We start from the raw sequence: 24,951 nt of genomic DNA, 5'->3' as shown, positions 1-24,951 counted from the left end.
TTTTTTGCATACCTTCAACGGTGGGTCACCGAAGAAGCGGGCGGTAGATATCGTGCCAATGCCAACTAGGTGCTGAGTTGATCGACACGCGTTCATACATTTAATTTCCATACTATGGCACATATACACAACGGGGTACTGGCTAAGAAGGGGTAGGTACACCTTAAATAAATAATAAATGAAGAAATTCTAACCAGTATATTATTTTCATATTGCGTAGCATGGGTACGCGAGAACACATGCACGCGCAAGTATCCTTTACGCGAAGGACGCAAAAATAAGATATCGAATTTTTTAAAACTTTTATCGAAAGCTTTACTCCACATCGACCATAACATTTACGTTGGATCTGCAAAGTTTCTTTTCATTAGAGAGAGGGCTTCATCGATGTTTAGATTTCCGTCGCTTCTTGCTCAGAAGCCACCGTACGGTGTCTGTACGGCGCGCTAACGGTGCATCGACTGCTTTCTGTAATGGTGCTCGCGTCTTCGTGCCATACAGCCTAGAGCTTCTTTGGCTTCATTAAAAAACGATTCCGCTTGCCTGAGCTGGTACGTGCTGTTCCTGCCCTCCGAAGGCAAGTCTGTAAGACCATTGGCATCTGTGTAGATGGTACACGCTTGGGTGTAACTAAGCGTATTCCGGTTTTTAAATGTTCTTCCCAGAAAGCCGAGCTTAGCAGCCCAACAGCACAGCCACTAAGCAACCATGGGTCCCACTAGACAGTTTCTGCAGTTATTTTGTTCTGCTTTCGTGGTCGTGTGCGCGCTAAAAACGCGTTGATGACCTACCAATTAACATACTACAAATCATTTTACCTTGCTTAGACCAACTTGAAAGCGCTTTTCTCTTTTTGTTTATGCTGAAAACTCAATATTTCACGCGGAGAATGCGAACTTCTCAAGAAGACAATGCCTGTAAACTACAGCATTCGATTGAGACGTTTTGATGTTGGATCTCGCTTTAGAGTAGTTGCCCTCCCCGAACAGTATGCTTTGGATTTTAATTTCACCGTTCCTTTTCGTCTGCAAGAGGGACTACACCCTTACAAAAAAAATTGTTGAAAGGTTATTGACGTATCATTGTTCAACGTCAACAAATGACCTTGAAAGATCATCGAGGAATTGTTGAAACATCATTGAGGAAATTGTTGACAAGTGTTGATAATTGGCCCGCGACATTCACCAGAAACATCATTGTGGCCTCTCAATTTGAAAGATCATTGGCATATCGTTGAAACTATGGTGTACTTCAATGCTGAAAGCCCATTGAAGCATTGTTGAAGATGTGTTGTTTGTCAATGTTGAAACCCAATTGACGTATTGTTGAAATGTGTTGTTTGTCAATGTTGAAAGCCCATTGAAGCATTGTTGAAGCTCAAAATTGAAAGCCCATTGAGGTATTGTTGAAATGTGTTGTTTGTCAATGTTGAAAGCCCATTGAAGCATTGTTGAAGATGTGTTCAGTCTCAAAATTGAAAGCCCATTGACGTATTGTTGAAATGTGTTGTTCGTCAATATTGAAAGCCCATGGAAGAATTGTTGCAGATCTGTTGAACATCAACACAAATTATGTTGAAATCTCTTTATGCCACACTGGGTATTTAGCAGTTTAAACCTGCACTTACCTTAAGATACTGCTGAGCTATGTTGCATATAATTACCTTTGATGTCACGTTGGTATGTTTGCTGTGAGAGGATAGGGATAAAATTTAAATACAGCCGTTTTGTATCGCAGGCCTCTGTCACCCTGGGCTCAAAACATGCTCCTAGATTGGCTGTAATAAGACGTATTGCAAAACTGCTAGCAGTACTATTATGCCACTTTTTTCAATTGTCAGAGTGAATGGTCCTCCACAAAACTAAGAGTGCTGAACTGATGCAGACAAAAACCATTTTTCTAGGTGAACTGTTTATTTGTAACCAAACATCTGTGTAAATGTACAACCATTTGTAGTTTGAGAACATCAGAAACTTAAAAACTATTGCACAGTACAAACTTCCTGCAGCTTGACACCATAACGAAATTGAATACTGAAGGTGTAGTATGTGTGGCCTTCAAGTAAAACACATTTCCCAAAAGAAATAAATTTAAAAAAATAAATACCTAATAAATAAATGTAGAAGCAGACTGACATGACTGTCAATAAGAACACTCAAAAAGGTACTTGCTTTCTCTATTAGGGAGCCAGTGGTACTATTACCATGGCACGATTTGCTTGAGCCCACCGCACTCAAATGAGACCTGATATGCAGGGTGGTTATCTTTAAGTTTCATGGAATTTATTAAACACGGACTGTTGCAGCTAACATAATTCTAGATACAGAGTGCCAAACATTACTTGCATGAGAAATCAAGACACCATAGTCAGCTGATTAAGAAAAACTCAGTTCCTAATAAAGTTTTTACGAATTGTAGACGGTAATTTTACAAGGTGTATGCACTAAGAACGAACTTCCAGAATGACACCAGTAACGAGACACATGCCATCAAACTGGCTGTAGAAATGCACTGCTGTAGCACTTTTTTGTTAACAAAACGCACTGTTATGCATTGAAGCACAAAAGTAACTGGAATGCCCATGTATTTCTCTCACATTTATGAAAAAATCTCGCAACTGGTAACACCCTGGAAATTAATTTCAAGTGAATATGTCTTTCAACCTCACTGGCTACAATTTGCAAACTGAAATATGTGCCGTGATGTTTAAGTGAATTAATAAATTTATGAGAATCAGTTTAATGTTTCCATTTCTTGTGCTAGTAATGTCCACCTCTGAATAATCCAGCTCAAGAAGAAAAATTATGCTACCTGGCACAGACAACTTTAAAAAAATCTGTAAAACTGAAAAAGGACCACTGTACAATCCTTATTTGTTGGTTGAATAGTGTGCCAATTTCAGTAAACCTTACATACTTCTGAAATATGGCAATCACAATAAGTGATGCTTATGGGAGCAGTTTATTATGCTGCATTGCTGTTGCATGATACAGTTGCGTTTTCTGCCATGATAACGTTCCTGCGCAGGTCATTCCATATCAAGCGACTTATTCATATTAACTACTTCAGATTTTTATATGAAAAAAAAAACTATTAGTGATGTGCTGGAATAAAACAAAGTTACTCCTTTTGTGAGTTCAATTTTATTCACTGTCACAAAAAATAACGAAAGAATTCAGAAAAAGATATGGTTTCATGCAAACATGAAAGGCACATCATTGCCATGACCGGAGATTTTTTGTTGCATTTTAAATTTAAGCCGACTTATACCTAATACTTTTTACTCATGTATTTTAGATAGCAATAAACCATGTTTACAAAGCTATGTAAAATGCAGTTTTTACTGAACTCTGACAATGGCGCAGATGCACTTGCAGGTGTGCGATTCCATGCCGAATCGACCAGTGTTTTTTGACACCACACATATAGCTGAAACATTGCCATGTGTTTACTAGAGTTCAAAACTCGTTGCCCACTTTTATTAATTTTTGCCAGATATTTTGTAGCATTTTGGTGACAGTTTAGTTTTCCTGCTCAGCTGAGCTAGAGGACATCAATCAACATTCTTTTTCAAATACACATTGTATTGATCGAGGCCTTCAAATGGTGTGCGTGCAAATACGGTGAAGTGATGCAACTGCCAAAATAGCCAATTTTTCAAATATTTGAATACTTCAATTGCTTTTGGCACCGGCAAAAATGAGTCAAATTGCAATCCGTTAGATTTTTTTTCGTAACGAAAAATTCACAGGACAGAACTTAAATACAGAATGGTAGCCCAAGTGACATAGTATAGCAAAAAAATATGTGCAGCTTTGAAGGTTCAGCTGATCGCCTGTAAAAAAAAAACAAATTCTAATCTTTTGCAAGAAGCTTCATGTTGAAGGAAAAAACAGCTTTCGTAGTTGGCCAAAAAATATGTGATACATTATTGGATAGCTCTACATGTCTACTATGCATGTGTGAAGTTAAAGAAGGCATTATTTTTAAATGCGAGAAATTCTTTTTTGAAATTTTGTCAGCACCGACTTTTCTCGGATGTGCGCACAGCTTGCCGGCTGGGAATGCACACGACAAAGCTGGCTTTGTCTCCACACAGATGACAGAGAAGCGGTGTTAGGGTCTGCATTTTATTGCCAAGGGCCACATGCTCTAACGCAACGAGGCTTGTGTTTGGTGTGGGCCAGGTAAACCATACAGCCATTGCACATAAACTATCAATACAAGGTCTGTTAGAAAAGTATCTGACCTTTGGCTGAAGAAAAAAAAACTGGCATAACTGGAGCGTTGGAAACCTAATCACCCTCAAAGTAGTCTCCTTGGGACTCCAGTCACTTCTCCCAGCAGTGCTGCCATTGTTAGAAGCATTCCGAGAAGGCCTCTTTCAGAACGCAGTTTAGCTCAGCTGTCGTTGCAGCCATAATGTCTTCTCTTGTCTGAAATCGCGCTTCTTTCAATGGCCTCTTGATTTTGGGAATCAGTCAGAAGTCGCAGGGGGCCACATCAGGAGAGTAAGGAGCCTGTCGAACTACAGGAGTCTGGTTATTCGCCAAAAAAGTCTGAATCAAGTGCGAGAAAAGCATTGTCGTCATGGATGCGCCAATTTCCTGTTGACAACTTCGGTATCTTGCGCCACACAGCATCACAGAGGCCATGGAGGACATCCCTGTAGTAGTCTTTAGTGATTGTTTGACCCTGTGGTGTGTACCCGTGGTGTACCACACTGCGGAAGTCAAAGAAAGCAGTCAGCAACACTTTAACGTTGATGCGCACTTAGCGGTCTTTGGTTAGTGACGTGTAATGCTTCCACTGTAATGACTGGGATTTGGTTTCCAGGTCGTAAACATACCCCCAAGACTTGTCACCAGTGATTATGGTGTTCATGAAGTTGGGGTCACTGTTTGTGGAATCCAGCATGTCTGTGAGACTTCAACACGAAGTTGCTTTAGCTCCATCATGAGCAGTTTGGGAACGAATTTCGGTGCAACTCTCTTCATGGCCAAATCTTCAGTGATAATGGAATGCGGATAAAATGTGCTGATGCCCACCTCTACCACAATTTCTTGGATAGTCACACGACAGTCCCGCATCACCACGGGGTTCACTTCGGCAATGACCTGGTCATTTCGGCATGTTGATGGCCGACTGGAGCATGGCTCGCTCTCCACCGATGCGTGGCCGTCTTTAAACTGGTTGTACCACTCCTTAATCTGTGTGCTGCTCATAGCATAGTCACCAAAAGCAGTCTGAATGTTCGGAATGGTTTCCACTTGGCTGTCGCCCAGTTTCTGGCAAAATTTGATGCAGTAGCACTGCTCCAGTCACTCCGCCATTTTCCTTGCAATAAAAAACCGACGAGAGCACTGTGTACTACCTCATTCAAATGCTGCGTCCCAGCAAGTCACGCTATTGGCAGGCAGGAAAAAATTCGTGCATGCGCACAAAGGTTCAAGGGCGGCTGATGAAAATGCACTTGTTACATATTCATCAGGTGTTCGTAAAAAAAGGTCAAATACTTTTCTAACAGACCTCGTACGTATTAAATACGTGAGGGAATCCTGCAGTGCTAAAAGATATGGTTCGTGCAGTTTACAAAAAGAAATATCAGCTATTATGTAGACAGTAAATCCAGAAAGAGCACTGATATTGTTTATACAAAGCCTTTAAAAGGGCATGTCGCAGTGCAATGCAACATAGAGGGAGCAGGACACTTTGTGCCCTGCTCCCTGAAGCCCAATGACGATGCAAGTAGAAAACACCTTCATAATTAGGACTGAAAACCTACATGAGTACAAACAAATTCTTGTGGTGTTGTTTGCTACCACTGTTTTAGAGCCGGAACATGCTCATCTATAAGTCATATGTGCCATGTTTAGTCTGATGTGGTCAGACACCATTGGCAACCACTTCTTGTGTTCATGTTAAAAAAATACGAATTGAGACTGCAGCTGCAGCGCTAGACGTCACCTGCCTTCGCAATGATAAAAAAGGCAGTCAGTTTGTTGAATAGTTCTTGTGGCTAATTATATTAACAATATTTCCTTACTAGATGACATGGCTTCATATATTTATGCTATATTTATGCTGTATGTGTGATCCACAAATCAACATTATAAAAAATAATTTATCGCACTTAAACAATAATACCTTTTTGTTACTTGTCACATGTATAGCCGACATGTAGGGCTGTGTAACGATGGGCGACATATACTTTTGTGCCAACCACCAAAGCTAATTTTTTTACCTTCAACACGAAGCTTCTTGCAAAAAATTTGAACTTTACAGTTTTTTAGCTGATCATCTGAACCTCTAAGGCTTGAAATATTTTGCAGCTATCCCAAGTCAACCAGTCTGATTTTATATTTATTTTGTGCCTTCTGTATTTCCCTATGTTAGAAGAAAATTCAAACTTTGCAAATTTTGGAACTCACACCACTTCAGTCTCTTGACATGAACACCATCTGAATATTTGGATCATACAATTTGCCTTTCAGAAGAAACGTGTATCAGTGCCTTCTAGCTTAGCTGGGCAAGAACAATAAATTTTTGCCAAAGTTCAAAAAAATTTTTGCGAAGGAAAATAAATGGGGAGCAAGAGTTTGGAGCTTCAACTATATCTGTGATGGTCAAAAGAACGGTTGGTTGCCCTAGAACGACTCAAGTGTATATACGAAAGCAAATTTTCTCATTGTACCTACTCAAAATCAAGCAAACTTGAAATGGTTTGCCATAATGGAACAGTTCTTGACAAAATTGGGTGGTTTGGCATGAAATGGCTTAAGATACTTAAAAAATATACTAATAAGGAAACACTTTCCTTACTAGAACCATACCAAAAACTAACATAAAAATGTAGTGAACTATAACAAAGCACAGCACTTGTATTCTGGATTGAGCAATCCAATGTGGACCTCTCAGGAGACTAGCATAATTAACATAAATAAAATTAACATAAAAATGTGAAGGCATAGAAAGGCACAACATTTGTAAGCTCATTTGAGAAATCCAAATTGGGCCCTTCAGGAGACTAACACAGAACATAAAAATGTCGAGAGTTACAAAAGCACAACACTTGTGTTTTGGTTTGAGCTGTCCAACTTGGGCTCTTGAGAGGTTATTGGTCCCATGCGAGAAGCGAGGCCACAGTTCTTTACATAGGGCATGTTGGTACCAGGCAATTTGCGACACGTGAAGCCTGCAAAAACAAGAAGCCAGAACAAGTTTTAAAAAGCACCTTCAAATGCAAAAGAATGGCATGCAATCTGCCCTCGTTATAACGAAATTGATTTATGTATTTGTGTTGCTTTAGTCCAACTTTCCACGGGTACAGCTTTACAGCATGACCATTTAAATTTATTCAGTGCGGCACAGGACTCCACTAAGTGTCAAATGCAGGAAAGGGCAAAGAGGAACAAAACACTGTAGCAAAATAACTTTATGAATATCCTCAATGTCAAAGATGTGAGCTTTGCTTGCTGAGAAACGAAATGGTGAAACAAATTCATGTCGTTCATAAATAAACCTGAACTGACAACTAAAATTATTTCTTGTAACTTTCATAATTAAAATTTGCTGCACTTCACTGTGCTTTTCCATGCTCCAAATACGATACTGTCATGTCACTACAACTGAGTGTAGCTTCATTTGATGTTAGGTTTCCTGAGTTCACATGCAATCGGAATGTACTTCTCGCCTTACAATGACTTAAGACTTTCTACATTAAAGAAGACACTGCTTATAGTGAAGTATGTTTTCTGCCTCGACGACTCAATTACTGTTCTAATGAGGATTCCGTGTAGTGCACCAAGCTGCTTAGCATGACACATGCAGAATGTGACAGAGACGAAGAAATGCCGTCTTTTAAGAGCCATATGCGATAGGACTGACTTCTTTAACCCTTTCAGGGTTCACTGCCGTACATCTGTGGCTGTGATGGAACGTTCTGAAAAAAATTTGCCTTTTCAGAACAAAGTGTTGCCTAGCATCCCACTGGAGGTGCTGCAACCTTCTGACACTTCTAGAAAATATTCTTATAGTGCTGTCGCTCCTTGGGTTTCTCCAAAACTGATTTTTCACCTAGCTCCTTGGTGTCTGTCATTGCAGTAATTTGGGAGTGTTGCCACAAGTTTTTTGTAAGTTTCATTACACAAAAAAATTAGGCTGCTTTATCCTGCATAAAAAAATAAAACATGTAAAACTGCAAATACTGAAATGGTATTGCCACTTTATTGTTATTTAAAAATATTATTTACCAGTTTATTTTCTCGGAATGTCACTCTGAAGAACTTAAATCTGCAATAAAAATATTAAGGGTGCGCGAAAAGTGATTTTTGAGGCTGAACCGAATAATGCTAGAAGCAAATCAAATAATGGATAGTTTCTGAATAATGAACAGCTGATATCACAATTAATGTAAGATGAGGCTCACATCCTAGTATTATTAAAGTTAGCAAGTTTCTGTCATTGTTATGTTATGAAAAGCTGTTTATTAAAAGCACAAATGGAGTAGCAGAAAGTTTCGTCACATGCACAGGACTCTTCAGTAAGCATAAATGATTGCTGTACAGCCTCTAAAGTACAGCTACTGAAGTAACGTAGCCTGGTCTGCTATTAGAAGTTGTTACGTTTTATGTCTACACTATGTTATTGGAGGCGAGAATTTACCGTACTTTGGCTCAAATTTCATGTTTTATTGGTGTATCGAAATATTAGAATACTCGCATTTACAAATAGTGACCATTCAAAGACTAAATTGAATAGGACACTATTCAATTCGAAAGTTTTGAGCATTTGCACACCACAAAAAATACATAACTCCTAAATTAGAGAGGCATATTTCTCCCCAAAATGTGATCCTCAACGGGCTAAACAAGAGTGACAGAAAAGCCCATTCATCTTTTTGATTAATTTAAGCCCATAATCTACTTGGCAATGGTTCATAATAACCCTGTTAACAGGTAGGTGAAGTAAGGAAGCAGGAATCAATTCTAACAATTTCAGAATGGGAGTAGTGGACATGTCCGATGGTCTGTAAGAAGCTTTATACATTAGGCCCCAAGAGCCTATTCTCAATTTATTGAAGTATATGGGGAAAAGCCACATAAATATTTTTTTCATATCTTAGAATACACATAAATATTTTTTTCATATCTTAGAATACAAAGTGATAAAGTGTGCGTTAATAAATACGAGTCATAGGTTAAGTGCTTAGAATGAGTAAGCGCCCACTAAACGTAGTACTGTTGACAGCAATGCTTGCAACTCTGTCCCTGTTGTTTCTTTGATTGAAACAACCAAAAGAAAATTGCCACACCACTCAGGTTCCCTCTGCTAAAAGGCTGCTGTCTGGCATCACATGGACCTCCTTCAATGTAGGAGCAACCTTAATTCAATGTGGTCTGTTAAAATTGGTGAAACTACTGTTTCACATCTCAGAACCTGGAGAGCTGTTTTAACTTCTGCAATTTGGTGAACATGCTCCTGCTCGAGCTGAGCAGTAACCACACTAGAGCATACCTTCTCCGCAATTCGCGTATTAGAATAACTTTTCAGGCTAACATGTCCTCCATGCCAATAGATTTGGAGCGTGCTTCACAGACAACTATTCCTTGCAATGACAGCCAAGTAACACTGCTAATGCGCAAATGCAGCTCATTTTATGTGGTGGAGCCTCTAAAAACTTTCAGCAGTGAAGGCAGCTTTTAAATTTTAGAAGCATTTGAGTATGGCGGCATTACGCACTTAAGATCGTACGAACAGTCAATCCAAATAGTAGGCTATTGTCGCATACAATTGCACACATGGGCTACTTGAAAGTCGTTTGTTATGCCAATGGCAAGTTCATAATTTTAGAAAAAAATGTGAATGTAAAAATGCAACCAGACAGGATATATGGTACTTGCCTATAACAGCACTGACCCTGGTGGGGTCAAGAGCCTTTTTTGCCCCTTGGTGTTATTTCCAAAGCCCAAATGGCCCATGAGCTCCTCCTCTGTGAACACATGGTGAAGCAAGGCCCTTGCAAACTTTCCTGGTCTACCATGGCAGGCCATGGTAAACTGTGCCAGGATAACCTTCTCAATGTGCACTCCTTCAACCTATGTGAACCTGCATGTTTAAGTAAATGTTAGCAAAACAGTTTTAAGCATTTCAAGCACATTCACACAACAGCCCTACTGCAAATAAATTACAAAAGTACCTGTTGCAAATCTAGATTGCTAAACTTGACTTCTTACAAGCTTCTTATGCTGTCTGGACGCCACATGTTTCAGAAAAACAATCCAGCACAAACAAGAATAATAAGCCAAAGTATCCAAACATATAGTACTTGAAAAAGGGGAGTACGAGCGAAACACAAATGACACGCACACAAGGAAGCGGCATTAGACACGGACGGACGTTGGGACGGACCAGCGTCCGTCCCTGTCTAACGCCTTTTACGTGTGTGCGCGTCCTTTGTTTTGCTGGTACCCCCCTTTTTCAAGTTCATCACGCACCAACTGGCCCAAGAGCTTGCGCTAATGCACATCTAGTACTATTTATTGTGATTACCATTTTTAGGATACTTCATATTTTCAGGTGTTTGTCTCTATTTTCCCATCCAATTGTGTCAATAGGTAGTCCATGGTCTAATGGGGAGATTGGGCTGCTATGTTAAGGGAAGAGTTCAAAATCAACCGTTGGAACAGCTTGGGTGACTGGGTATGCGACCCTGGGCATATGCCACTTTTCAATGAATCTCCTTCCCGCTATCTTGGGCAACTGCTGCTGCTTGTGTTGGCAAGCAGCATTAGGAGCTCAAAGAGGGACATGATTGTCGATCATTACTAAGATTACCACTACACGTCACGTTAGCTTGCTGTGCTGCAGAAGTAATATGCGAGATTCCACTCCACTGTATGAAATGTACATAAGCTGCAAGGACAGTATGTGCCAACCACCACCTCAATTAAATTAATCGACTCGCAAAGCACAGGCTGCACAAGATCACGGAGTGAACTCAGAAGTTTGTGGACAGTCAGTTGATGTCCACGTCAGGGACCTCTAGGGAAACTCAGTCATTTCCTCGATGTGCATCATCGTGCCGTCATACATTGTATTACAATTCTGTCTGTCTCGTACCACCGTTCTAATAGTCATCATGTATCACCACAATTCAAAATATAAATAGACACTTATATCTACTCTTTATTTAATCTTTATGGAGAATACTTTGAGCATGAGTTTTTGCAAACATCATGAATTCTACAGCTTAAAGGTGCACTAAAGCAAAATTAAATTAATTAAATTCTGGCGTATTAAGTGCCAAAACGATAATCTGATGTTTAGGCACGCCTTAGTGGGGAACTCTGGACTAATTTTTACCAAATCAGGCTGCAAGGTACCTGGGCAGTTTTGTATTTCACCTCCATCAAAATGCGGCTGTTTGATCCTGTGACCTCGTGCTTAGCGGAGCTGTGCCAACACCCCTAAGCAACTACGGCATGAAAGCACTAAAGAGAAAAATTATTTTAGATGTATCTGTACATGACCTTCCTACAATTCAAGAGATTCACTCATACCGTGACAAGAGGCTGAGTAAACTGTAAAAGCAGCAAGAGGAAAGATTGGTGGCAGTGCTGCCTTGAAGTTACCACACCCGCTTGCTGTGACGTCATGGATTTTGATGATGTCTGTTGAGGTGTAGCAATTTTTTTTACAAATAAAGATGTTCTTCATCGTATTTCAAAAACCCAAAATAAAAAGCGTCAGGAACTTTTACAGAACCAATACAGCCCAAGTTTGAAAAAATACTTGGAATCCATGATGTGACAATGAGGTGTCAGCACAAAGATTTTGGGGCGATACTCAGAAAATTGAACTTTGAGCTTTATTTTCTCTAATAATCAAACAACTACCAAGAAAGTTACAGAAGTAGTTATTTAAGACGATGCTTTATTTTAAATTCATTTAAGGTGTCATTAGTGTCCCCTTAATACAAAACAAGGAATGCACTTGGCTGCGTAATAGGTTAACATGCATCACTGGTTCTCATTAAGGTAGGATTATCAGTATAGCAAAGGGCATGCACTGGCTGCTCCAGAGGGGAGCCCTTCCACTTCCCCTCAACCTCCCAATTTCCAATTTCTTTATGAGCAGTGATGCAATTTCTGTATCTTAACGAGACATAATGCCAAGGAGATTAAAAATGCCATGCTGGCTACAGCATGTGGTGACCGGCACTTCACACCGTCCAGCTCGGCATCAATCTTTTTGGAATGCAGAAAGCCCCGATCGCTGCTCGTTCTTCAGCCAACTTTCTCAAAGGGTGCTGCTGTTCTGGTTTGATACCTCTAGCTGTGCACTGCTGTATGACGTAGGTCATAATACCTTCGTTCTGGTAAAACTAGAAAGATGTGCACTCTAGTTAGAGGGGCGTTCAGAAACTTAGTGTGCACTAATGTCCACACTAAGTTTCTGAACGCCCCTCTCATATCAGGCATATACACTGAAAACGGCACATTCCGCGTTTAATATGTTCACAAGTGACAATGAAATTCACTCCCAGTCCCGGTGCAGTTGCAAAGTCTTTAAGCTGAGTGCTTAAAGGCACCATGTCTCCTAATGAAGGCACTCTGCACCAATTGATCACTGGAGCAAATGCGTTGCAGTTGCATCAGCAATGTTGTTGTTTTTTCTGCTTCCTGCAATACATTTTCACGGTATCACTGTATTTGATCATCGTGACGCTACAGAATGGATGGCCAAAGAATTCACTTATACCGTTCCAGCTGGGGCCTCTCCCAGCTCATTTTGAATCTGAAAAAAGATGTCACTATTAAAACGTGAAGCCACGATGCAGCAAAAGCGACAATCAAAAGAGCTACATGGACCATTAGGCTGACATAAATGGACGGATACAAATGACTAGTCATTGAATACACTAAAGTGTGGCCGCTCTTGCCAATGGCAGTGTGAGCTTGTCAAAAAATTTATTTCACATTCCTCTAGTTACTTTAACCATTATTTCCACGCATCTACTTAACTGTTATGGCCACATATTAAAGGCAGCTCCTTCATATAAAACCAGTGTTACATTATTTTACTCCCCGTCTACCTGATGCTACTGAAGTTTTGCTTACTCTCAAAGAAAGAATTTCACAGAACTGCTCTTTCGACAAAGCATTATTCCAAGCTTGTGGCAAAGCGTCGTGATTTAGTTCACAACGATGCGCTCCCCTTTCAATCTGTTCACTCTATAGTGCTCTGATTCAAAGCAAAAATTGCTTTTCGACATAACTAGCTACTTCTATAGTCACAAGAAACAATGCTAATTATTGATGTTTATGTTGCCGATAACGTATACATGCCGCCTCGAAACACAGTGGGACGACAACGCAGATATGCCAGGCATCTCGTTCCTTTACTGATTTTGAAACTATTGTTAAATCAGTTACTGAAGTGCGAAAAGCTGCAATTTCACGAAATTACATTATTTTGAATGTTGTAGGACCTGGAGTGCCATGAAATCTGCCTTTCCGTGAATGCAAAGAGCGCCTACGCGAAGCCGTTTGGGCGAAGCACTCGATGGCGACGAACGGAGATGAAAAAATAAAGTTGAATGCGCGCGACCTGGGGGAAAACAAAACGCACGCGGTTGGCAAGGCGTATAAGTCGATGATTTCGCAGCACTCTGTGGCATCAACCCTATTGTATCTCACGTATCGCATGTACACCCTTGAAATTCTTTATTATTATTGCGCGACAGCCTCCTCTGTGTTTTCCGATCGCGCGAACATCGGCCGCACGGCGTGTCAGATAGTGGCCTTGAAGCACCGCGGAGTCACTCGATCCTGAAGGGAACAGCGCAACAGAATACACTTTCGCCAATCCCACCGCACCCCCCCCCCCCCCCACTTTTGCTGAAAGCTCGCTCACACGCCTTGTACTAGCGTGGCGCAAACGAAATATCTTCGATTACAGTACAGATCGGATGGTATCACGTCGCATTGTTTTGCGCTCATTAATAAGGCTAACTCAATCGGTGCTCGAACACCGTATCAGAAATCATGGCGTACAACATGCCCTGTTTTAGGTGGCACCACATAGCTGCCTTACGTCACCACAAGCGGAGTGTAAAGTTAAACCAGGACAAAACTCCACGTTATCTACCACAAATCTAGTGCTGTACAACCCATTCTCGCAACGGAAGGATAGTACTAGGAATGAAAACTAGAAAAGACGCGCGCGGAAGACACGCACAAGCGCTGAAATCATTTCCCCGCTTCCGTTCACCGCGTCGCAATGGACGAACAAGGGGAATTCGAAACACTCACTCACCCTTGATGTCGCTGAGTCGGAGGCGATCATGGCGATCTTCGAGGCAACAAGTCCATAAAAAGCGAGCAACACGCAGGAATATTCCAAAGATGTCACAGCGAAGCACACAAAGAACACAGAAAACGCAGGAAACTCTCAAGCTAACGGCGTGCACGAACTCGCCGGAATGCGCCAAGCAGCAACATCGCAAACGCGCAATCATACATGTACACTCATACAAATACACGCTTATATTATCATAAATTGTACCATTGGATAACAAATTATGTAATCTCATGTTATTACTGAACAATTGTGGCGATTTGCAAGTGTATAAAAGTTTTTTGCTTCGCTTTTTTGATGAACTACTTTCTTTAGCGCAGTAACGCTGTGCACCGGCCGGAGCTAATGGCATGCGCGGGAAAAGGCGCCAAATTCAAACGTCACAAACGCCGCGCTAATTTGTGCGCGCAAAGTTTTCGTCGTTTGGATTTAAAAAAAAAAAAGTAATGCGTGCCGCAACCATGCGAACTGAACTATTGACCAGAAAAGTACAGAAACGTCGCTGTTTGTGCTTCTTATTTCGACGTCATGGCAAACTGCGGGCGGTCTGTCGTCCCATTCTTTAAACATTTGTGCGTGTGCTCCTGCGCTGTGCGATTTGTCACCGAGAACGTATAGCAGCGCAGATTGTGCTTGGTGGCCGAGCAGATTCCGAACACATTCGCCAGCACCCCGTCTAGGTCACAGAAAAGAATTTGGCCTCCATGTGAAATATGAGCACCATGTCGTACATATCGGCCAAGCTTTTCGTTTCGTTCTGTATAGCGCGCTAACGGGTAAGCGAAACGCACTCTGTAAAAACGATGTTCACTCCTTTCTCCGCCGCACCCACCGTGGTGGCATAGTGGCTGAGCTGTTGCTCTACTAACCCGAGTGCTTGGGATCTAATGCCGGCCGCGGCGGCTGCATTTCGATTGGGGTGAAATGCAAAAACTACCGTGTACTGTGCGTTCGGTGCAGGTTAAAGGACCCCAGATGGCAAAAATAAATATGGCGTTTCTTACTACGGTGCGGCTCATAATCAAAGCGTGGTTTTGGCACGTCAATCCCCAGACTTGAATTTTGTTAACGTTCTCCGCCACCTTGATCATATTTAACATGGAGGCATGCAATGCCGTTTCCTAACACACAGCCAGGGCACTGGCCCCTTATAATGGACGCCGATGGAAATGCAGGATGCGTCCAATCATCGGTTGTAGGGACGTTTGTCTTCTGAAACTGCATATATATATATATATATATATATATATATATATATATATATATATATATATATATATATATATATATATATACATATATATAAATATATGTATATATATATATATATATATATATATATATATATATGCAGGGTGTTTCTGCTAACTTTAGGCCGAGTGTAAACTCTATGACGACGCGACTAAATGCATGTTGCTCCCTTTGGTATGTAGCGTGTCGCGCTATTTGTGTATTTTTGCTTAATTAGCTAATTAGGCAAGCATAATTAACCAACTTCTGAAGCAAGGAAGTTAGGAAAGAAATTCCAATTAGAAAGTTGCAGAGCTGTTGGCAACACGTCCGAATAAACAGTTTCTGTCTTTCTATCTGTTAAGTATTATTGTTTTTCAGCTTACTGCGGATGCTCGCGAAATAGAAAAAGCACCACGTGACATATGCCCGCCTGCGAGTCGTGATTGCACTGCTCCTAAGCCTTCTGCGCACAAACGAAAACATGCCATTTAACCGGTGTGAACACCCGTCTGCTTATCGCCATCATGAACCGCAGCGAGGGAAGCACGTCGCTGGCGTCAATACCACAGCCAACGCCTTCGTCACTGCCCTGTCGCCTTTTAAGCGGCAACACACCCTGCTCGATGGTATGCTCGTTTGGGAGCGCTGCAAGCACGGCGCGCAAGCGGATATGTCAGGTGATATTTTTTCTATTTCACGGGCATCCGCAGTAAGCTGAAAAACACTAACACTTAATAGATAGAAAGTGAGAAATTGCCTAATAGGACGTTTTGCAAAGTGCTCTAGAGCTTTCTAATTAGAATTTTTCGCCTAACTTTGTTCCTTCAGAATGGCTAATTTTCTTGACTAATTAACTACTTAGGAAAAATACAAGAATGGCGTGACACGTACAAGAGTGAGCAACATGCATTTGGTCGCATCGTCTTATGGTGCTTCGGCATATTTTTAAACTCTGAGTAAAGTTAGCTGAAACACGTGTATATACGTCTATGGTTCAAGTAACGTGAAACAACACCCTGTATATATGCAATGGTGATCAAGTGATCAGTAAAGCAACATATATGTGCAAAAGACGCACACATATATATGTGCGTGTGTTTTTCACATGTACTTCGAAACTCAATATTGCTCGTGACTCAATTTTATTCAACAATAAGTTAACAGCATTTAGTCAACGACTTTATTGTTGGAAACTACTCAACAATGGTTCAATAGTCAATATTATTCAACAATATGTCAAGAGAATTTAGTCAACGACTTCATTGTTGAAAATTACTCAATATTGGCTCAATAATACTCAATACTATTCAACAATATATCAACAGAATTTAGTCAACGACTTTATTGTTGGAAACTACTCAACAATGGCTCAATAATACTCAATACTATTCAACAATATATCAAGAGAATTTAGTCAATGACTTTATTGTTGAAAACTGCTCAACAATGGCTCAATAATACTCAATACTATTCAACAATATACCAACAGAATTTAGTCAACGACTTTTTTGTTGTGAACTGCCCAACAATTTTACTCTTGAATTATTGCCTGTGGTTTCAATAATTGTTGAGGTATTGTTGAAAGGCTATTGAGTCAACAATTCGTCAACAATATGCCAACAACTTTTCAACAGTCATTTTCATAAGGGCAGTAGATTTGTGGTTGGGCTAGTGGCAAATATTTAAAAAGTTCATGATCATATTATAATGTGTCCCTGCAGTGTTTTTCTATTTTTCCAGAGAAGGGCCTTCGCACCACGACGATTTCAAAATCAAACCAGACTTGACGTTTACCGAGTGTTTAGCGCAGTGGCTGCGTCAGTGGGATAATCTGATTCATTATACCCTCTGAGCGAAATGCAATGTTGGAGAGCGTGGTTGCACCAAACACCGAAATATACATGAATAAATATGCAATAACCAAAAATAAATTATCAATGTTCTATATGAGTTTGTATTTCGCGTGTTACAGGAGCGCTTACAGCAGTATTGGAGATTATACACAAATGCACTTCGTTAAGAATGTAGCGTACAAGGAGGTCCGATTGGACAATACTAGCTAAAACTGCTTGAAATCGTTCGTTTCATCGACGGATGCAATGTCTTTGGAATTATGCTTCTAGTGAAAGGTTGCACATTGCGAAAAGGGCTGAAAAATACATTTAGTTTAACGTGATTGAAACAGAACCCTAGAAAGGTGATAAATGCGAAGTCATGTGTACGCTGGTTTAAATATGGGCTTGCGTAATAGAGTGGCATGATCACATAACATGTCAAATAAAAGGTAAAGATTTTACTGCAGACAAATATAATATAAACAAATAATGGTGGCGTAAGGACATGTATGATACTATAAATATGCGGAATAACTATTGCATTCACTTTATTACCTTAAGGACTGCCATTATGGGGGTTTTACATAAGGGGTAGGTACAGCCATAAGTAATCGCATATAAAAAGATCTTTGGTTTAATATGGCAGCTATATAATTATACAGTTAATTGTTATACAGTTTTTTATTGATTTATTTATTATTTTATTTGTCTATTGTACTTTCAAGGCCCGAAGCCGTTACCGAAGGGAGTGGAAAGAAATACAGAGCACGTACTGATGACAAATTATAATAACAGAATCATTAAGAAATGCAGATTAACAAAAGTATTCTTCTATAGTAGTTCTAAAAGCAGATGTATTGGTTACGTTAACAATTGAGGCCGGCAGATGATTTCATTCATTGGTAGCTTTAGGAATAAATGAATAAAAGATAGGTTCATCCGTCAATGTGGAACGCTAAATTTATGGGGATCGTCAGTCAGTTAACAATTATACAGTAAATTATGTAGTTGACAAGAATGTGGTAGGACCTAAATTTGCCATCAACTGAGAAGAGTAACTGGAATAAAGCGTGGCTTGACATCTTGTGAGAGAGCTTCCTGTAGGCTACGTGAGACAAGGAATTTGAATGCATGAAAAGGTGAAGCACTGCGGTCGACTTTCAACAGACGTTTTCCATGAAGTGCGGCGACTTCTCAGAACATGCTACCGCAAATGGAACTAGTGGCAGCTTCCTCAAATTACCGAACACGCAGAGCTAATATAGAAAATTTTAATGTTGTACGTTGTTGCTAACTCTGGCATGTTATTATTTTTCAGAGCTCACATCCGATGGCCAAGGCCGCGTACCATATGGGGACTACTGGAAGAATGAATGTCGAAATGGCGGCACAGTGAATTGTGCTGGTGGAGACGACAACCACACTGTTTGTGTCTGCTGTAAGTGTGTTATTTAAGCCTCTAAAATGTAAAAAAATATATATTTCCCTGCAATATGAGAAAAATTGTCCGAACGCAAGCACATTCCTTAGCAATGTGTTGTTGAAGTTCTTGCTTTTTCTTCTTCAACTGTTCTTTTATTTTCGTGTGGCAACAGTGCAATGGTTGCAGCACTGGAAAAATATTTTAACGTAGTAACCTAGAACTGAGGTAAAATGTATACAACTATTCACAGCATTATAGAAAGAGTAATGATTGCTGCATTGTATTTCTGTCGAAGTTATACATGTTTGTTTTTAGGCTAAAATTATATCAAGGCATATCAATTTGAAATGCATGCCGAGGATGGCACACGCTTCGAGATACGCATCGTCGAACTTACAGTAAAAATGCACGGTTGTTCCACTTTCATTTTTATGAAAACGGTGCTTTATGAAAGGAAGCACAAAAATAAATGAAACACCGATGTATTTCGTCGGACGCCTTGAAAATTAACATATCACAAATGAACATGTGCAGTTCTGATAATTCGTTCTAAGTGGATACGGCTTGCCAACTACCGGCAACAACTCGTAAATTGATTTAAGTGCTGTAAAGTATTTAAGAAGTTATTTTGGTGTAATTACATTATTATTCAGTTAAGTGTTTTGATATTACAATTAATGGCCCTTTCATTGAGTACTTTAGCTCAATGATCACACGTGTTTTATCTTCCAGAGGCAATATGAGAAAATGATGCGCAGCAAAAAAAAAAGCACCTGGTAAAGCAGCACAGTGTGCACAGCTACGCACGAGTATTTCAGGAAAGAAACCTATTCTTGATAGCAAGCTATATATGAACTCTTCAAAGCATTATAGAAATGGTCTAATAGTGATTCATATTTTGAATGCGGCATGATGTGAAATATGCTCGTCATTAGGCAGAGTTTATGCTACGTGTTGTGAGAATAAATTTGGGCGAGTTTTTCATTAGTGTTTTCGAGAAGCGGCGTTCTTTCTGAGGGACTCCTTGCAACCAAAAGGAACCGGAGTAACCATAACGTCAAGTTATTATATTCTGTTTAAGTTCCCTTCGTCTGATGGTATGTTTACGCCACTCATGACGCGAGTTCTGGCGGAGGCGCCAAACTTGTTGAACAGCTCAAGAGCTTTCGTTTTCTTTGTTTTTAAAGTGAATACCACTTTCTACCGCTAGAGGCATTCCGTACTTAACTGAGTGACAGGAGACAATCTGTGTGCAGCAGTGGAGAAGGTGGCGGTGAGGCCGAGTATAGAGTAAATGTAGGTCACTGGGGGAAGAGGGTCACACCAAGTCTCCGAGTGGTTTGTGTGGCGCTGATGTTCCACCGACACAACCGAGAATACTCAAGGGTGAGACTGAAGTGGTCGTCTTCTTGTGGTGCACGTCTTTAGCAGCTGGTGGTGAATCCTCGACGACCGCGGCGGTATAGAACGGGCGCTCTAAAAGTGGCAGCAAAACACATCTTCGGTTAAGAAGAGGTGGTAGAGCTACGAATAATGCTGCCAAGATGATTGCAGAACGACAGTACTAGCGGGGCAAGATAAGCGAGCTGAGCGCTGAGCGGCTGGAGACATAAGATCAGAAATATCCTTAGACTGCTGCTGCTAACAAGTAGATGGAGAAGTATTGGATTAATGACTCTTTCTGTGCAGTGCGTGACGTTTGGTACGAGATGTGATCACATGCTGAGAGTCATTATTGATATCCTAGGAGTAGAAGGAATTGTTGCTTACACGAACAAACAAAATATGCAGGCAAAGATTAGGAGAAGCAAATTATTCTTGGCCCTACTCTAATGTTCTAGAATAACCTGCTGACACCTTAAGGACGGTGAACGCTAGGAGGATGGTTATAGGGCGATAAAAAAAGGATGAAGGGAGATCACAGAATATAGGCTAAAGAAGCCAAATATTTACGTAATATTTACATAATAACTAGGTAAAGTTATATTCATAATTCGACTGTGGAGTTGCTTCTACAAGATAGTTAGAACAAACAGCGCACCAGCACTGTTTGTTCCCGTAGAGCAGCCGTGTTGAGAGGAATGATTGCAGCAGGAAATCACGTAATGCTTCATGAGCTGTTTATATGCCGCGCGAAAGCGACTGCGTGGCCATAAGGAAACAGCGGTGCTCCAAGTAGGCCTGCAGGCACTGCTCGCGGTAGCTGTTCAAGTGGCCCTCTCGCGAGGCGAAAGCAGCAGGTGGTGTTGGAGCATCTACATTTTACTACAATATAGGCTAGACAACCGCCACCAGGCGGCGCGGCTACGCTTTGTACATGCTTATATCTAGAACTTTCCATTGCTTTATCTTTTGGAGAAACGATAATTGTGTTTTTCTATAGTTTTTCGTTTGTGATCCAGTGAATTACCCGCAATATATTTGTATATTCTATTGATTTTCCTTATGCACGCATTTGCCCTTTGCTTGCAATGTTTTGTAGCTGTCGGAAGTTTCTGCATTTCCGTCATATTAACTTTCACATCTGCATATATGGAATCGATGCCACTCTATACCATGTTGCACTGTTGTACGGACTTAGTCAAGCTTTTTCACACTTTCCGTCCGTGCTACAAACATCTTACATTTGTTAAATAAAGCTGAATTCAATTGAATCTCAAGTTTCGGAGGCACGTTGAAACTAAAGGTTGAAGTAAGTGCTCATTCACCGCTGCTGACTCTCTGCATCACGCCAGCGTTGTGACAGCGGGTGTTCTCGGCTACCGAGTCATATCTGCTCTTCGTCGTCTGTACTCCCTTATCACCATGCTAGTGTATTTAATTATTAGACGAATGTTTACCACAATTTTCTGGCTGATAAATCTGCAACAATTACTACGCACAGTTGTCTAACAATTTGTTGTGGCAATCAATGATTCCTCTGTGACTTTTCCTTATGAGTACAGCGGCATCTCTGAGACAGTGGAGGCGGCCGCTGTCATAGAGTTTATTTTAGCACTAGGTAACGCTTGCAAAGGGATGCACTACAAAGCTTGTGAATAGAATACAAACAGCAAAGCTTTGCCTAAACACCACCCCTAATCGGCCCTGTATTTAACACAAATATAAACGAAGTTCCTTGTTCAGTTCAGCGAGGACAATAATGAGGAGTCCTATAAACATCCTATGCCCGATGTAGTTATGATGAAAATGTGTACATAGAAATTATTTGGAACGCTAAAAATCTGGCAAGAGACCAGAAACATTCTTCGCGCGTTACCAGGAACATGATACCATAATAATATAGACTGTGTACTTGGGGTCGCGTATGTTTCTCCCAGGACAATAGGAAATGTTGCGGACGAAACTTTAGAGTAGTTGCGCATTATTTCCTGACATTTTCGTAACTTTCCCGACCGTCACCTTTCAGAAGCCCTCTCTATGGTATAAATGTAAACTCTGTTGCACTTTTGTTCATTTAGAAGAAACAGGGCACTATGTACCAATTTCATAAAATAGGCTTTGAATTAGCTAGAGTACTTGTACAGGCAATATTAGTCTAGGTTGTAATAGTTCGAAACCATTTACCATATATACTAGGAGTTAGCAAAATTTTTAGACGGGCTCTGTTTTGAAAAAAAAAGTTATTTGTTAGCATTCACGCAACGTAACCTGGGACATTGTTCCCTTGCGCAGTAACAGAGTGCTCACAGTGTTTCAGCCCATTTACGAATATTTACTAGAAGTATTGTAGCCTGTATCAGCCAAGCACCTTCTGCGATTCGTGCTTAATTTCAGTGATGGTGTCAAATTGGGGACGCCTGAAATGGGTTCTTGATTTTGGGAAAGAGCGAAATAAGTACAAGCAAAATATGATGAGCAGGATGAACGTGGAAGAGAAACGATATCGTTTTCTAGCGAGGAACTAGCGTGTTTGCGGGGTGTCGTGGAATCAGGTGCATTATCGCCGCTCAGCATCCGCCTCCTCGTGCCCCCAGATCGGGCTGTTATCACCCCATTTCCTCTCTTAGAAGCTCCAAAACATGGCAGAAAAATACGATTTTCTTAACCTGGCCATTCGGGATGAATTCTTGATGCACCATGCCACGAATTCTGCAAATCACAATGCAGATGCACTTTGTTGACAGGTGGACACGTCCAGCTTTTTTGGGTCGGGCAGATGGCAGGCTTCTCCCCTTTGACAACTGTTGCTTAGTCTATAGTTTTCAATGTCAAACTCTTTTTTGCTTTGTCTCAAGCAGTCTCTTATCCTTAGTCTCAAGTACACCTAATTTTCGCCATCACCATAGTCATGATGCTGGGCTTGAAAGACTCGTCTGATTTCAGTCCAGCTTATGCTCCTGTATTCCTCAAAATTAAATACCCAGCTCATCAGGTTAAATAGCTGGAACACGGAACACACTCTATTGATGCGTAGTGGTAATATATAAAATGTGTAAGCGTATGACTCACATGAATAAGCTACTTTCATGAAAAAGAACAAGTCGCGAAAGGCTTTGATTCCACCTCTTATATCCCCCACAAAGTGTTTCCCAAAGCTATGTATAAGGAATTTTAATCCTCAGTTTATTTCTACAAAGTCGTAAAAAAGCACGCTTGCTATGATGGGCTCCTGGTGGGAAAGAGAAGGATTATTTACTATATTGCGTTCAAACATCCACACAAACCTACACAACTGATACTTACGGTGCCCATCGATATTACATGTGTCCACAATTTCTACAAATTCGAATTTGCTGCCACCTTGGCAGCAAAATAATCAAGTGTTTCGAAAGTTCCGTTTATGCCCTAAATATCTTGCTTACGGTAAAATTTCATTCGGATTACCTGTAAAATTGTACCTCTTAGGAATAGATTTGTGGCCAGATAAACTTCTAAAATTTCGACAAAATACGCATAGAGACATCTTGTGCGCGTTTACCTTCTCTGTAACACGGCTTAACTTTATAACCTGCAGCATAAACAAACTTCTGATAGAGCCGATCTCATGATGAATATCAAGTTGCGGCACAGCCTATTGCCAACGCCGAAATGCATCATGCTTGAGGCCTGTCTGCAGCTAGGCTAGAGTGCCTCGATGTCGTCCTCGACGACCGCTTCATGCAGAGTGGAGGCACACTAAGCTGGACTGCTGTCGAGCGCTTCTCACGAAAACGCTGCCCTATTTAGCAGCGCCACGGAAAGTTCACTCGTGGGACTTTTGTGGTTATACGGGGTGGTCATTTCTAAGTTATCCGGAATTATAAAGAAAAGCCTATTTCTTGTCCTTGAGCTGGAATATTCGAAGCCGATGGCATTACTAGCATGAGAAATCGAACCGCATACTCAACTAATTAACAAATTTCAAATAATCATCTTCTTAAATCGGAATGTATTTATTGTTAACACTTATTCCAATTTACGAATTGTAGCCAGTCAGTTCGCAAGGCGTATCCACTTAAAATGAATTTTAGGATGGCACCAGTTTCGATATATTGTTTCCCATACTGTGGGACGAAATACATGAGTGTTTCAGTTACATTCGCATGTCAAAAGGGCGTTTTGTTTAAAAAACAGAGTAAGTGAAACATCAGTGCATTCTGAAGGAGATTTTCATGACGCAGAACTCCAAGTGGGTGTCGTTCTGAAAACTGATTGCAAGTCAATACGGCTTGGAAAGTTACCTACTACGATTCTGGAGATGCAATACGTGCCGCAGAGTAATTATTAGAAAGTTAATGACTTCTTGCTAAGAATTTTAATACGTGTTTCTTCTTTCTTTTGCAAGAAGTTTGCACGTCTCCGAATAATTCAGTTCAAGGAATGGCATTACGTTATTTCCAACAGGGGATTTTTAAACTTCCGTAAAACTTCAAAGTGATCGCCACGTACGTGAAAATAGGTTGTCTGAGCTTATAGTGCACGGGTTCCACATGGCACAGCACTCGAGAAATCCTACAGGACCTCCAGTGTCAGTAAAAACCAGCACATGCCGGGTGCCACACTACTATCCACCGAAATTGGCGTAAAAGAGGTGCATTGATGATCGGCACGTGCCCAGTGGCCCCAGTTGGAGTCACAGTTGTATAATAAAAGCAGTACAAATCCAGGGGCACCGAC

General features: G+C 40.7%; 1 long non-coding RNA gene across 1 annotated transcript; it reads right to left on the bottom strand.

Moving 5' to 3' along the window:
• Window positions 1-6,674: 6,674 nt before the first annotated feature.
• Window positions 6,675-15,336, bottom strand: LOC126517459 (uncharacterized). The gene is made up of 4 exons (XR_007596210.3): window positions 14,320-15,336; window positions 12,763-12,798; window positions 9,903-10,107; window positions 6,675-7,195 (listed from the first exon to the last, which is right to left on the bottom strand). It is a non-coding gene; the product is annotated as an uncharacterized lncRNA (long non-coding RNA).
• Between the last annotated feature and the right edge of the window lie 9,615 nt (window positions 15,337-24,951).

The sequence above is a fragment of the Dermacentor andersoni genome, chromosome 11, assembly GCF_023375885.2.
Source record: "Dermacentor andersoni chromosome 11, qqDerAnde1_hic_scaffold, whole genome shotgun sequence".
In the NCBI taxonomy this organism is placed as follows: Eukaryota; Metazoa; Arthropoda; class Arachnida; order Ixodida; family Ixodidae; genus Dermacentor; species Dermacentor andersoni.
Note: the sequence above shows the minus strand (reverse complement) of the source record. Positions and strands in the feature narration are given on the sequence as shown.